The sequence below is a fragment of the Rutidosis leptorrhynchoides genome, chromosome 3 (assembly GCF_046630445.1).
Source record: "Rutidosis leptorrhynchoides isolate AG116_Rl617_1_P2 chromosome 3, CSIRO_AGI_Rlap_v1, whole genome shotgun sequence".
In the NCBI taxonomy this organism is placed as follows: Eukaryota; Viridiplantae; Streptophyta; class Magnoliopsida; order Asterales; family Asteraceae; genus Rutidosis; species Rutidosis leptorrhynchoides.
In genome coordinates, this window is record NC_092335.1 from 455,602,927 (window position 1) to 455,619,152 (window position 16,226).

A 16,226-nucleotide genomic window follows, 5' to 3' on the forward strand; every position below is an offset into this window, starting at 1 on the left:
ATCATAATATCATTGTCTAAAAAATGGTGTTACATTATTACAAAACACATGTCACAAAAGTCCACATCAGAGTTAACTGGTCAAATATGTCTTCAAACTCCAGTACCTAGCTAAACTACAGAACCTAAACATGCAGGGGTGAAAATGTGGGGGATTAGCACGCAGCTAAGTGAATGGAATCTATCCAACATAAAAAGCTTAAGCACCAAACATGCAATCTACAACACAAATATGCTAACTACCAACTAGCATACAAGTAAAAATAATACGAGGATCGGAGGCTTGTACGGGAACACGACCCTAGTTGATCAGGCTAGAGTCTACCGACAGTCCTTCTTGTTGAATCAGTACACAGACAACAGGATATGAATCCAACCTCCCTTGGATTGGTTGACCTCATACGGACTACAACCTCCCAAGGAACGGTTGAAAGTCCCCAGCCTCCCTAAGAACGACTGGTGTCAAACACAGTGCGCACATAATATCACACAATCATAGTAAGCATGCAATCATCTAACTAGCATGGCAACCATTATCTAAACATGGCAATAACATCACAATAAAGCATGGTAATAGAATAAACCACAGTAGCATGGCATGCTACTTAAACTCTATCAGGAGATAGACCCACTCACCGATTACCAGCTACAGCTCAGTTATCTAACTTCTGAGCTTCTTCCTTGTTTTTATCACCTAAAAAAAATATAAACCATGTTATTATAGTGATCTAATCCAAATTAGACACATAGGCAGCATAACAGCTAAAAACTGACACTTGATAAAATTACAACTACCAAAGACCATCAATCAACTATCAGAGACAATCGGCCGACTATCGTCACACCATCGGTCGATGGTCTTACCGTCGGTCGAATGTCTAAAATAATATCAACTGGTCGAAGAACTCACACCATCGGTCAATGGTCTAGTACGTCAACCGATCGTTAACCACCTCAACGACCATCGGCCGACTGTGTTCTTCAGCAGCAGCAGCTGCAAAAGTGACGGGTTTCAACCACAATCCACGAAATCTCGAACTTGGACTCATTTTTGACCACAAAATCGAACACATCTTGTACACTAAATGTTTTGGGACATAACTCTACAAGATTTACATCAAAACAACAACAATTTGCACCAATTTGACTATAGAACACACTTTATCAAAACCTAACTCAAAACCCATTTAAACACTGTTTTAGACATGAAAATGCACAATTCTTACCTTGTTTGGACTCTTGAAAACACTTGCTACAAGAATCAAGAACAAGATTTGGTAGAATCTAGGGTTTGGAATATGGGTTAGGTTTAAGAACGAGTTAGGTGTAGTGACCCGAACTTTTCCATATTTATATTTATATATATTAAATGAAATTGTTATTTACATGATTAAGTGTTTCCAACATATTAAACAATCAAACTTGTTAAGACTTGATTAATTTAAATAGGTTTCATATAGACAATTGACCACCCAAGTTGACCGGTGATTCACGAACGTTAAAACTTGTAAAAACTATATGATGACATATATATGATTATATATATAGTTAACATGATATCATGATAAGTAAGTATCTCATTAGATATTTTAACAATGAGTTATATACATAAAATTGAGTTTATTGAATTAAGAAACTCGAAACGATATATATAACGATTATCGTTATAACAACGTCTTACTAAATACATATGAATCATATTAAGATATTGATACACTATGTTTAATCATGATAAATGATAAGTAAACATGTCATTAAGTGTATTAACAATGAACTACATATGTAAAAACAAGACTACTAACTTAATGATTTCGAAACGAGACATATATGTAACGATTATCGTTGTAACAACATTTAACTGTATATATATCATACTAAGATATATTAATATATCATAATATAATGATAATGTAATAATTTAACATATCTTTAGATATAATAAACAATGGGTAAATAACATTTAACAAGATCGTTAACCTAAAGGTTTCAAAACAACATTTACATGTAACGACTAACGATGACTTAACGACTCAGTTAAAATGTATTTACGTGTAGTGTTTTAATATGTATTCATACACTTTTGAAAGACTTCGAGACAATTATCAAAATACTTCTACTCAACAAAAATGCTTACAATTACATCCTCGTTCAGTTTCATCAACAATTCTACTTGTATGCACCCGTATTCGTACTCGTACAATACACAGCTTTTAGATGTATGTACTATTGGTATATACACTCCAATGATCAGCTCTTAGCAGCCCATGTGAGTCACCTAATACATGTAGGAACCATCATTTGGCAACTAGCATGAAATATCTCATAAAATTACAAAAATATTAGTAATCATTCATGACTTATTTACATGTAAACAAAATTACACATCCTTTATATCTAATCCATATACCAATGACCAAAAACACCTACAAACACTTTCATTCTTCAATTTTCTTCATCAAATTGATCTCTCTCAAGTTCTATCTTAAAGTTCTAAGTGTTCTTCATAAATTCTATAAGTTCTAGTTTCATAAAATCAAGAATACTTCCAAGTTTGCTAGCTTACTTCCAATCTTGTAAAGTGATCATCCAACCTAAAGAAATCTTTCTTATTTATAGTAAGATATCTTTCTAATACAAGGTAATACTCATATTCAAACTTTGATTCAATTTCTATAACTATAACAATCTTATTTCGAGTGGAAATCTTACTTGAACTTGTTTTCGTGTCATGATTCTGCTTCAAGAACTTTCAAGCAATCCAAGGATCCTTTGAAGCTAGATCTATTTTTCTCATTTCTAGTAGGTTTATCCACAAAACATGAGGTAGTAATTATGTTCATAACATCATTCGATTCATATATATAAAACTACCTTATTCGAAGGTTTAAACTTGAAATCACTAGAACATAGTTTAGTTAATTCTAAACTTGTTCGCAAACAAAAGTTAATCCTTCTAACTTTACTTTTAAAATCAACTAGACACATGTTCTATATCTATATGATATGCTAACTTAATGATTTATAACATGAAAACACGAAAAATACCGTAAAATTGGATATACGCCGTCGTAGTAACACCGCGGGCTGTTTTGGGTTAGTTAATTAAAAACTATGATAAACTTTGATTTAAAATTTGTTATTATGGGAAAATGATTTTTCTTATGAACATGAAACTATATCCAAAAATCATGATTAAACTCAAAGTGAAAGTATGTTTTCCAAAATGGTCATCTAGAAGTTGTTCTTTCGACTAAAATGACTACCTTTACAAAAATGACTTGTAACCTGTATTTCCGACTATAAACTTATACTTTTTCTGTATAGATTCATAAACTTTAGTTCAATATGAAACAATATCAATTGGATTCACTCAAAACGGATTTAAAACGAAGAAGTTATGGGTAAAACAAGATTGGATATTTTTACTTGTTGTAGCTACGTGAAAATTGGTAACAAATCTATATTAATCATATCCTAGCTAACTTATATTGTATAATACATATATTATAATATATTATGTAATCTTGGGATACCATAGACACGTATGCAAATGTTTTGACATATCATATCGACCCATCTATATATATTATTTGGAACAACCATAGACACTCTATATGCAGTAATGTTGGAGTTAGCTATACAGGGTTAAGGTTGATTCCAAAAATATATATACTTTGACTTGTGATTTAGCCTGAGACGTGTATACACTAGGTCGTGGATTGGGTCAAGATAATATATATCAATTTATTTTTGTACATCTAACTATGGACAACTAGTTGTAGGTTACTAACGAGGACAGCTGACTTAATAAACTTAAAATATTAAAACGTATTAGAAATGTTGTAAATATATTTTGAACATACTTTGATATATATGTACATATTTGTTATAGGTTCGTGAATCGACCAGTGGCCAAGTCTTACTTCCCGACGAAGTAAAAATCTGTGAAAGGGAGTTATAGTCCCACTTTTAAAATCTAATATTTTTAGGATGAGAATACATGCAGCTTTATAAATGTTTTACAAAATAGACACAAGTACTTTCTATGGTTGAACGATTGAAGCCGAATATGCCCCTTTTACTTGGTAACCTAAGAATTAGTAAACCAGTCTACTAATTGACGCGAATCCTAAAGATAGATCTATTGGGCCCAACAAACCCCATCCGTTGTAGTGGATGCTTTAGTACTTCGAGTTTTTATATCATTTTCGATGGATGTCCCGGAATGATGGGGATATTCTTATATGCATCTTGTTAATGTCGGTTACCAGGTGTTCACCGTATGAATGATTTTTATCTCTATGTATGGGATGTATTGAAATATGAAATCTTGTGATCTATTATTATGATTTGATAATATATAGGTTAAACCTATAATTCACCAACATTTTTGTTGACGTTTTAAGCATGTTTATTCTCAGGTGATTATTAAGAGCTTCCGCTGTTGCATACTAAAATAAGGACAAGATTTGGAGTCCATGCTTGTATGATATTATGTAAAACTGCATTCAAGAAACTTATTTTTGATGTAATATATTCATATTGTAAACCATTATGTAATGGTCGTGTGTAAACGGTATATTTTAGATTATCATTATTTGATAATCTACGTAATACTTTTTAAACCTTTATCGATAAAATAAAGGTTATGGTTGTTTTAAAAATGAATGCAGTCTTTGAAAAACGTCTCATATAGAGGTCAAAACCTCGCGACGAAATCAATTAATATGGAACGTTTATAATCAATATGAACGGGACATTTCATTAGGTGTGTGAGAAATGAAGATGATTATGGAAGATGATAGAAATGAGCAGCTACTAGTCACTTATTTGGGGTTAAAACCCACACCCCACAACACACGGGTATTTAACAATAATCTGATATATTTTGTACATAATTAGATGGCCCTAACGGAGTCCGAATTAAATAAACAAACATGTTTAGTGACTCTTGTCACAAACTGGTCTTAACCAAACAATAAAGTAACACTAAACATATAATTAAAATAAAAGTATATAAAACGACACATATAAACCTAAGGGAAAAAAGTTCATCTTAAATCTAGCACAGGTTTCTGTCTGTTACAAACATGCACATGACAAGAGATATCATTGTCCTTTTGTATAGATGTGACAAGCATGGGAATTGGAGCCCCAAAAGTAACGCCGAATAGTAAATTAACGTTGGATCATAATATTACTAGGCCCTTTAACCCATAAAGATTCTTCAAGACACTTGGGTTTAGCTATAATTAGCTAACTTAACCCTCGTTCAAGACAAGATTCCAACAAAAATACGACATATTCTATCATTAAATATTCATACGCCAAAAAAGACAATAACCAAAGAATCGACTATAAACCACCTTTTAGTATATTCTCATCTCAGATAGGGTTATCACGGTATTCGGACCAGAGTGGTTTTTAGTCGTCCAATCCAAACCAAATCCAATCAACCTTCTCGGATCAACACTCTGGTAGAATATGCAGTTGATTAGCAACTAATTATATTTGAACTTAAAATGATATTATATCGAGAATCGAATGAAATAGTTTCAATTAGGGACGACAATGATCATCTAATCCAATGGACATCCATCACATACGATCCACTTAAAGTGGATACGGATGATCTAAATAAATGAATATTGGATATGGATATGGATGTTTATTGAATCGATATGCAGGGGCGGAACATTTTAGGGACAAAAGGGGGTATCTGCCCTCCCTCGATTTCGGGGGAAAAATTTTACACTAATTTTTTTTTTAAACGAAAAATAAGGTTTTTATTTGTGTTTACCCCCTTTGATTAGTTTCGCCCCCTCTCGAGTCGGGTTCAAGTTTCGCCACTGTCGATATGGATGAACGTTTTTAATCCTTGATGAACGTTTTTAAACGAGAACCGCAAAAAAGGGCGAGAACTACGAGTACCATTAGATTACATGGTTTGTATGCATTTATATTCAACAAATTATATATATAACTGTTATCTAATATTCATATCACTAACAAACAAACGTTTACAACCACATATTACATGTTCAATTATGAATTATATAAAATGTTCGCATTTTACAAACACATCTGCACATGTGAATGAAAAATTACATATTTGATTATATAGTTAAATTATAGGTTTTTTAAACATTTTTATGTTCAATCTTATATATATATATATATATATATATATATATATATATATATATATATATATATATATATATATATATATATATATATATCGTTATAATTACTCTAAATTATATGTAATATTTCATTAAATATATACATATTACATTCACTCTTATATTTTGATAAACGTTTATATGTCTAGCCTTGATGACAGGATATTTTACTCCATATTTAATTGATATTTCAATTAAGATACTGATATCGGCTAAAAATTCACGTTTTTACCCCCGATATTGAGTCCCAAAAGTATAAAGTCCAAAACTTTGTTGGCAAAATAATCGATTTTCGGTCAAATTTGTAGATAAAGTAATTATGAAGACGATGCAAAAAGAATCAAAAGAAACGGAGCTTAAACGAAGATTCTAGAGCGAAAACGGTGAAAGACAAGAAATCAAGTTACAAACCAGGAAATCAGCAAGCCAAACGGCCTGCCAAACGGCTTGCCTGGCTTACAAACGGCATGTCAGCCGTTTGCAGGGAAATTCCAAGTCTATTTAAAGGCTTTTTGTCATCCAATTTCAACACACCTCTCCTCACTCTCTTACTACAATACACTTTCTCTCACTAGAGCTTTCAAGGCCTTCTCACCCCCGAGCAGGAAATTATGTACCCGGAGGCGAACGCCGAAGATTGTAATAGGAGTGGTCTGGAGGATGTCTGCACTTGTAATGGTCCAGATCTCATCTGTAAACGGTGAACGCTTTCCTTAATTTAATAAAGTTACCTTGTTATCTTTAGTTGCTTTCATCTTGCATGCCTATCTATTTGTTACAAATGTTTATTATATGTTGAATAATTTATCTGAAACTTATCCTACTGTTATGCTGAAACCTTGACGGTTTAGAAGTTTAATTTACGGATCACCCTTTCCGCTTATTCACGTGGTTATAACCTAGTATTAGGACCTGATCAACCCTAGGATTCGAGGTAAGTAGTTATGTGTGCTTAACGTCACAATAGGGATATAGTACCTACAACCATTTATTCGTCAAAGAAGAGCTAACCATTTAGGTTGTGATTAGAGTAGGCAATATAGAGTTCAATGAACACTGGCTTGCTCAGTAGCATGATTCGCGTCAGAAGCAATGTTCTAGAGATGTTGTAAGATGATCCGGGGTTGAGTAAGTAATCGCAAAGGAGAGACTTCTAGTCCAATTAGCAGTACCTTAGAATATCTAAGATTGCACATCTGTTAATGTTAAGGCATATCGTAGTATTAAGTGGTGGAATATTGCTTTAGTTAGACCAACTAGGATTAAGAAAAGCTGAGACTTTCCTTTAGGGATATACCACTTTGTTCATGTACCTATTATTCTATCCATAACGTCGTTTAAACCCTCTAAGGTTAACGTTGGGAGTAGGGATATCCATCTTAGCCAGAATCTTCAAAGCCTAAACTCTTAGTGATAAATCAGTCAGGTTCATAGCCCAGTTGATTAAGGTTTAGTGTTTATTCTTGGAAGTTAAACTCTTGTGATAATTCCCCATCATAATTCTATTCTCCATACCTATCTATCTTTATCTTTACAGTTAAATTACCGTATTATTAGTTAATCTTAATCTATCACCTCTTGTCACTAGGGTTAACTATATAGGCACTTTTGTCCCACATTACTGAGCAAACATACAAAAACACGAACTTGAGTTATATTTACCACTTACTGGTTAAAAGGAAGACATGTAGGTGAGTTATAGCTAGGGAACCCCAACTAAATATAAATGATAAAACTGTTACTCTTTTTTGGTAGCTAATTTGACGTGTTGCGACCTAACGACACCGCACAATTAAAACCACCCGTTTTGGCCATATCATAAGAGGTAATCAGTTTTTGGCGCCGCTGCCGGGGACTTATTTTCTGTCTGTTAAGGTAATCATTGATTCTGTCAAAATATCTGAGACTCTTGAGTGGTGTCTAAGAAATACAATTATACACGGACTTGGTTGTTGAATTTTCTGAACAGTCTCCAATTATATTGGAACCAAAAGGATCCTGCCTCTTCGTTGTCAGCCTGGACACTTGTTTCAATGATAAATTGATAAGATACACTCATGCTTAACAAACAGGGAGTTTGGCGGTATAGGATTTAAAGTCACCATTATAGTAAACTTTTTTTTTAAAAAAAACTATAAAAAACAAAATATTAATTATGGTATTAATTTCTGTAGATTCCAGTTCAAACTTAACCGACTACGAAGAAAGTGCGAAAGGCAGTTGCTCTCCCACGAATCAAAAACCAGAGAAGTTTTCCTTTATAAAACCAAAACAAATCTAAACCCTGATGAATCTCATCAAGAATTAGTTCTTGATCCTTGTAGTTCAAGAAGCCAGATAATTTCATCTGACTTAGAGATTTCATTGCTTTTGGATAAGTTTTACTCAAATAAACCAGGATTCGAGCCTCTTCACGATCCAAAAGGGAGACTCAGTCTTAACGAACTCCTGATTATGGAAGATGAAATACGGGAAGAATATCCAACTATTTTCAATTATCCAGACTTGTTTGAATTTAATCCCAAAGAGAAACGACACATTGATAAAATAAAAGCTCCGTTTACTGGAAATTTGTAAAATCCTAGTAGAAGGTTAGACGTCTATAGAGAATTCATTAGGCACCTCTATTCCTCAGACTTCCCGTTCTCAACATTTCAAATCAATCTGTTAAAAGAGCTGCGTTCTCAAGTTTGTTCTCTTCACAAACTATTAAAAGAATGTGGGGACGATACTTTTGTCAAGTATCGGGATGCAGAAATTGATTTCAAATTCGATTTAGAGTCCTTCGTCAGTTTTCTCCCTCACTTCAGTGATAAGGAATTTTCTCCAATTCATATAAACCGTTGTGTCGCCGCAATGATTTCTGAATTAGAATTTTGGATTGAAAGCAAGAAACCTAACCCTATTTCAAAATATAGAAACTGAGATTTCTTTTACTTTGATCCAGCCTCATTTCTCATCAAAAGATTAATTGAAGTTTTTCCGGATTCAACCGAGGAAAGGATACATCAGAATTTCTTCGCAAAAAGAAAGTAGATATATTCTGAACTCGTACAAATCCTCACTATGTCAAAATTTCCATTTACAACTCCACAAAGAAAGATCATCCGGGAAATATCTGAAAACTTTAAATTTACTACCGGTGATCCTGACTGCGCGGAAGATCTTTTATTTCAAGACACAGTGTCAAAACTTCTTTTCGAGCTTAATTATCGAGATACTGGACCTAGGGATGGAATTTCGAACATTAAAAAAGTTAGAAGGGTTTGGTTAAACTTATGGACGATATCGGAGATTTACAAAAGTGCGAGCGTAAAATGTTAAGTGATTTTGAAATATTTTCAGTACACTCCGCTGATTAACTCTGGATGGTCAAAGAAGCTTTAAACTTATCTTTCTTTCTGCGTCATTTCTGAAACTTAGTTGTGGAACCTGTGTAATTTTTGTTTTTAATAAAATAAAATATTATAATTTTACTCCGTCCATTTGTCTTTTAAATTTTAGTTTAATTATTAATAATAATCGGATTAAGATCCGAAGTAAAAGTTTATTTACCTTTTATTAATCTAGTGAAAATCTTAAAATTTTAAAAATATAAAAATTCATGAGTCGGGTCGGGAAAATAAGCCCGTGAGCCACACGGGCCCATCTTTTTCTTCTTCTTTTCTCTTCCTCCTCTCCTTTTCTTCTCTCTTTTTCTTTTCTCCTTCTTCTTCCCTTGTTTCTTCGGCCGTCGCATGACACCATCACCACCACCATCAAATCTTAACCGAATTTAACGATTCAAAGCTCAAATTCGACTCTCTCGTGCCTCCTAAACACATTTCCATCATCAATTTTTGTAGAAGGTACTCTTTCACGGTTAAAATTTGAATTTTTACTCGGAGTCAAACTTTTGATTTTTGAGAAAAATTGTGTTTTATACCCAATTTTGAATTCCTATATACTTAGTTAGATAATGTGATTGATATATGTTAGTTTTCAGGTTCGATTGAAGCATTTTGGTTAGTCTTTGGCGTTTGATTCGTTAGTTTAGGTTTTAGGCTAGAAATTGGTGAAATTTTTGAAAATGTGATGTTATACTAGCTTAAAATAAGCTTAGTGATTCATTTAGAATGCTTAGAAACTAATTTTGGAACAATTTAGGCTTGTTTGCTTGAAAATTGATATTTTAGTAAAACTACCCTTAATTAGGCTTAGGGTTATTCCTATAGTTAAAACGTTTTTAAAACTTAGGATTACCTTAAAAAACTAGCCTAAATAAAGATATCATTGACTTGCAAATGAAAATTTAGCCTAGTCTTTGACTTTTCTTATTTTGTACGTTTTAAGCAAAATGATTATTTTTCGGTATAAACGGTCTTATGCCTTGACTTAGGAATGTTATAGCTAAAGTTTGATGATTAAAATTATTTAAGGTAATTAAAAATGGTCATTAGAATCATTGTATGCTTAAAAATCTTCATATTTTGATCAAAGTTGCTTATTACGACTAACTCGCTATAATTATTATTTTTAGCATTATTTGTTGCAATTACGGGTACGCTTTGAATTTTGCTTGAAAATAAGTTTGTAGTGAGATTAGATATTGTTTGCGGTAATTTTGGCTATAATTGACTATAACAGGAATTTGGAAAATGTCATTTTTAAAGCCCTCATTTCGAATTTTTTTTCCGAAAAATATATGCATTTTTCAAATTCTAAGTGTTATTTTAAGTCTTATTATTTTGGAACATAACCTACGTTACTTGAACTTTGCAGATGGCTAATTATTCACCGGAAGAGTATGAGTTGCCCCACTGCCTCCTCGGGCAAGATAGCCCAGCGGAAAATGAACCGTTTATGAGGATTTGGATTAATCAACAAAAAGGGGCCAACAAATACATGAACTGGGTAATAATGGAGCAATGTAGTGGGCCGATGAGCTAAGATGAATTTTGAACTTTACAGCACACTGAAAAATCAATAGCGCATGGCAAAAGTTGTTTGAGATTCATGAAAAGATGTATCAGGAGCCATACGCAGAATTCATGGCAACTTGGAGATTCGAGTCAAATGTTGACCAGAAGGAGTACAACAGTCACGAGTGCATCCATTTCCGCCATCAGAATCAGATGTATCACCTAACTCTTGTGCAGTTCGCAAAGCATCTAGAACTGTACAAGAAGTCACACCTTAACCAGTCTGTATTCAAAAGGGGATACACCACCCTGGGCAACATCGATCATCAAGATTTTTGGCGCACCTACACCTCCGATAATGAAGCATGGGGGTCAAGTAAAAAAGCTTCAAACTTCACCAATCCCGTTCACCGCAATCTTCACCACCTCATCGCCAAAACTCTTCACCCGAAAACCCAGCATGGCGGTGCCGTCACCATTAATGATATGCGCTTAATGCACGCCATGATCCACAACCAAAATATGCAAGTCGCACACCTTCTATCCCAGGAATTCACCAATGAAAGAAATGCCTCAAGAACAATTGTGCCTGTTTTGGGAGCCGTTGTCACCAAACTCCTTCGTATGATGCATGTTTTAGGGAGTGTTGAGAGATTTGGGTATAGGACAGCAGCCGAGCCTGAGGAGATAGGGTACAAGATACTGAACACTTGGCAGTACATTCGGATTGAGGATGAACGGTTAATAGTGACAGATAATCCGGCAATACCTGACTCAGAGGACCAGACAGTGCCAGGGGTAAGAGTTACGGGATTTAGGCCTGATACGAGGACGAGAGATGGTCGGAGCGAGGTTCGCATGAACCACGGGATGAGGATGATCCCACCACACAGGGTCCGCCCACAGACACCCGCCGACACTCATCAGTAGGAGAGAGGGATCGGCCGCGCTTTCCACCATACCATTATCATAAGGGAGACCTGCCCGGACGTGAGAGTTGGTTTGCTTAGCACGCTATCTTTCAGAACTTGGATCACTTCACACATCATGCAGGCAGACATCTTAATGTCCCGCCATATCCTCGTGAGTTTCCAGTGATGGTCACCCACAGAGATCCTAGAGGTGCAGGCCCGAGCCACCAGTATTCAGGACCCCCATCTCCACCTCGGCATCATTACACACAGCGTACAGTCATCCCATCTCCTCCAACGGAACAGAGCACAGGGGCCGCAGATTTTGTCAACAACCTGTTTGACACATCCTACATGAGCACTCACAGAGATACATCCACCGACGTTCAGGCTTCCACATGGGATCAGGCTGCAAGCCTGTATATGACTAAGGGAGTCATGCAGGGTATAGACGGTATGGGTATGAACCCACATTGGGGTAGAGATCTGGGGAAGGGTTGGCATACAAGGCCTATGATTCAAACGAGCACCTCATCGCTCACAGGACTGATCGCACGATCAGATGAGATCCAGTTCAGGATATCCTTGGGGATGAACACGGCAGAATTGGCACAACAATTCACTACAGACGAGGAGATGACTGATGAGGAACAGTCCGCTTTGAGGAATCCGACGAGGCCACGCACGAGTGTGTCTTACAATCTTCCGTACCATCCAGCTCAGCCATAACTTTCCTTATCTCTGAACTATTTTAGATGATTACTTATAATACTTTATTGCATTATTAAACTATGTTTGTACGCCCGATCTCGGGCATAACTACTTTATGTTTTTAAGTCTGTATGATATTTAGAATAAAATTGCATGAATAAAATGTCACAAACAAATGACGATCGAGATCATAAGAGATGAAAGCACGACTTGGAGCAAGGACGCACTGAACGAGGATGACGCCAACACGAGAATAGAAGAAACCATAATCAACACCATCTGACTACACGCCTTGCAACCATAGGGGAGTACTACATCTTCACCACTTTTCAATAGAATACACGCAAACTACCATACCACTTTAAAAACTAAGTGTGGGATTGGCAACCCCATCAACATAAACTTTTAATAACAAAAACGCATCTTTCAAAACCTAAGTGTGGAATACGGCGTATCCTTAACGTTGAGGACAATGTTATTTTAAAGTGTGGGATAGCAAATGTTGCAAAAAATGATTCTTGTAAAAACCCTCAAGTGTTTTTAAACTAAATTTTTCACAAAATTTAAAATTTTATGAACTATAAAACACCAAGGATTATAAAATTCTATAAAAGATAAAAAAGTTTTTGCCACAAAAGAGTAAAACAAGGTTAGAAACGTTTTGTGAAAATCAAACCAAATTTTCAAAAGAGCATTGCATAACGAAAGGCGCGATTCGACCCATTATAATTGTTGTGAGGCACCCCCAAATAAGGCTTTATAAGCACTCATTTTTTGTGCTTCACTATAATTCCGTTGAGCGCGCCGATATTAACATCTCAGAATTAGAACTTGCTCTTGATCTACATTTCGGAATCACACATTTTGACAAGGATGACTAAGTTAGAACCTTGGCTGTTCGTGAAGGAAAAAAAAACCCCATTACACACCTTCATTTCCATCTCCACTCCACAATTCCATCCACCACTACCTATCCATTCGATTCACTTCATAAAAAAAAAAATAAATCCTGACAAAATCTTTCCTGTCGGGAAATCCTCTATAAAACCGCATTAGAAAATGCGAGCATCCAAGCCAACTATCAAGGAGACCGCCAATAAAAGGAGACCTCGAAGAGAAAAGCAAAAGATGCTTGCCCAAAAAAAAAATATTGTTGATGAATAAAGGTTCTGAAAAAAGGAGCAGAACCAGAAAAGATTCGAGAAAAGAACTCTTGGCAGTCAAAAAGAAGGATGCTCATCCCTGAAATTCCTGACAAAAAGCTGAAAGGATCACCAAAAAATCGACCATTTAAAGAGACTCATATCTATCAAACACTTCGCACTCCAAAACCTCCAAATCACTATCTCTTCATGATACAAGCTAAGTCCATAACTGAAAGTTCTCTCAAATAAGTGATGGAGATTTGAGTCTTGATCAAGCCTATGATGAAGAATGTAAGCATGTCTGGCTAAAGAGTGATTTCATTTTAGAACTATAGGACACCCAAAACACTTTAGTGAATTGAGTGACCCGAGTGAGATAGCCTCAATTATGTAACCTCCTCTCATGCTTGCGGAAAAGGGTTTGGGAATAACAAAAAGAATAAAGCCAAGTTTTCGCTCCCCCATCTTGCGGAACAAAGACCACTTGATCACTACGAATAAAAGTCTTCAGTGTTTAGAGGTCGAAAGTTTGCTTGAGGACAAGCAAAGTCTAAGTGTGGGATATTTGATATCGGCTAAAAAGTCACGTTTTTACCCTCGATATTGAGTCCCAAAAGCATAAAGTTCAAAACTTTTTTGGCAAAATAATTGATTTTTCAGTTAAATTTGTAGATAAAGTAATTACGAAGATGATTCAAAAAGAATCAAGAGAAACGGAGCTAAAACGAAGATTTTAGAGCCAAAACGGTGAAAGACAAGAAATCAAGTTACGAACCAGGAAATCAGCAAGCCAAACGGCCCGCCAAACGGCTTGCTTGGTTTGTAAACAGCCTGCCAGCCATTTGCAGGGAATTCTAAGTCTATTTAAAGGCTTTTTTGTCATCTAATTTCAACACACCTTTCCTCACTCTCTCACTACAATACACTTTCTCTCACTAGAGCTTTCAAGGACTTCTCACCTCTGAGCAGGAAATTAAGTACCCAGAGGCGAACGCCGAAGATTGTAATAGGAGCGGTCTAGAGGATGTCAGCACTTGTAATGGTCTAGATCTCTTCTGTAAACGATGAACGTTTTCCTTAATTTAATAAAGTTACCTTGTTATCTTAAGTTGCTTCCATCTTGCATGCCTATCTATCTGTTACAAATGTTTATTATATGTTGAATAATTTATCTGAAACTTATCCTACTGTTATGCTGAAACCTTGACGGTTTAGAAGTTTAATTTACGGATAACCCTTTTCGCTTATTCACGTGGCTATAACCTAGTATTAGGACCTGATCAACCCTAGGATACGAGGTAAGTAGTTATGTGTGCTTAACGTCACAATAGGGATATAGTACCTACGTACGAATAACCATTTATTTGTCAAAGAAGAGCTACCCATTTAGGTTGTGATTAGAGTAGGCAATATAGAGTTCAATGAACACTGGCTTGCTCAGAAGCATGATTCGTGTCAGAAGCAATGTTCTAGAGATGTTGTAAGATGATCCGGGGTTAAGTAAGTGATCGTAAAGGAGAGACTTCTAGTCCAATTAGCAGTACCTTAGAATATTGATATTGCTCAATTAATGCATATTCTTAGTCGCAATATCAGTCCCAAATGTTATGATTTTATGTGTTTCCGAGTAGTTTTCAGGTTTGTAATTGGTTAAAATGTCCAAAGCGTCGAATAAAGTGTTATTATGGATTTTCAATGATATAAAGATCAAAATAAAGATTAAATGAAGATTTCTAATAAGCAACAAAAGACTACAACATCGCGCCTCAAGACTACAAGTTAAAATGATCGAAATCACGAAATCAGCGCGCCTGCTCGAAAAAAATCATAACTAAATCATACGGACTCGAAAAAAGGCGAATCAGGTGTCCAGACGTCCATAAATCAAAAATCTACAACTTTCATGAATATACCTTACGCTAAACGTGTACACATCTACGCGAAACGCGTATGTTTTGGACGAGATTCAGATTAGAGTTCACATGGGACGGTTGCTTTTGGGTTTAATATTACAACTTTACACTTTACACTGTAAAGAGGAATATTACACTTCATCAAACTGGCCAGTTATCAATTCTTAAAGCTATATACATACGTAGTACTGGACATAACAGAAAGAGAGTAGACAGAGATAGAGAAAGAGATCACAACTATATATTTTTAACTAGTGTCCTTGTTATTTATAGTACTCCGTATAATTTTATTTTAGTTCCAATCATTTTTAAGGTTCAAGATTTAGGATAGTTTCAATATTAAAGGCGTATTGTTCGTGATTAAGGGTATTGTTGTGCGAGTGCAAGGGTGCTTTCATTTCCATTTTCTACCATTTGTAATCATTAAATTGAAGACCTTTTGTAAGTTTGTTACTTTCATT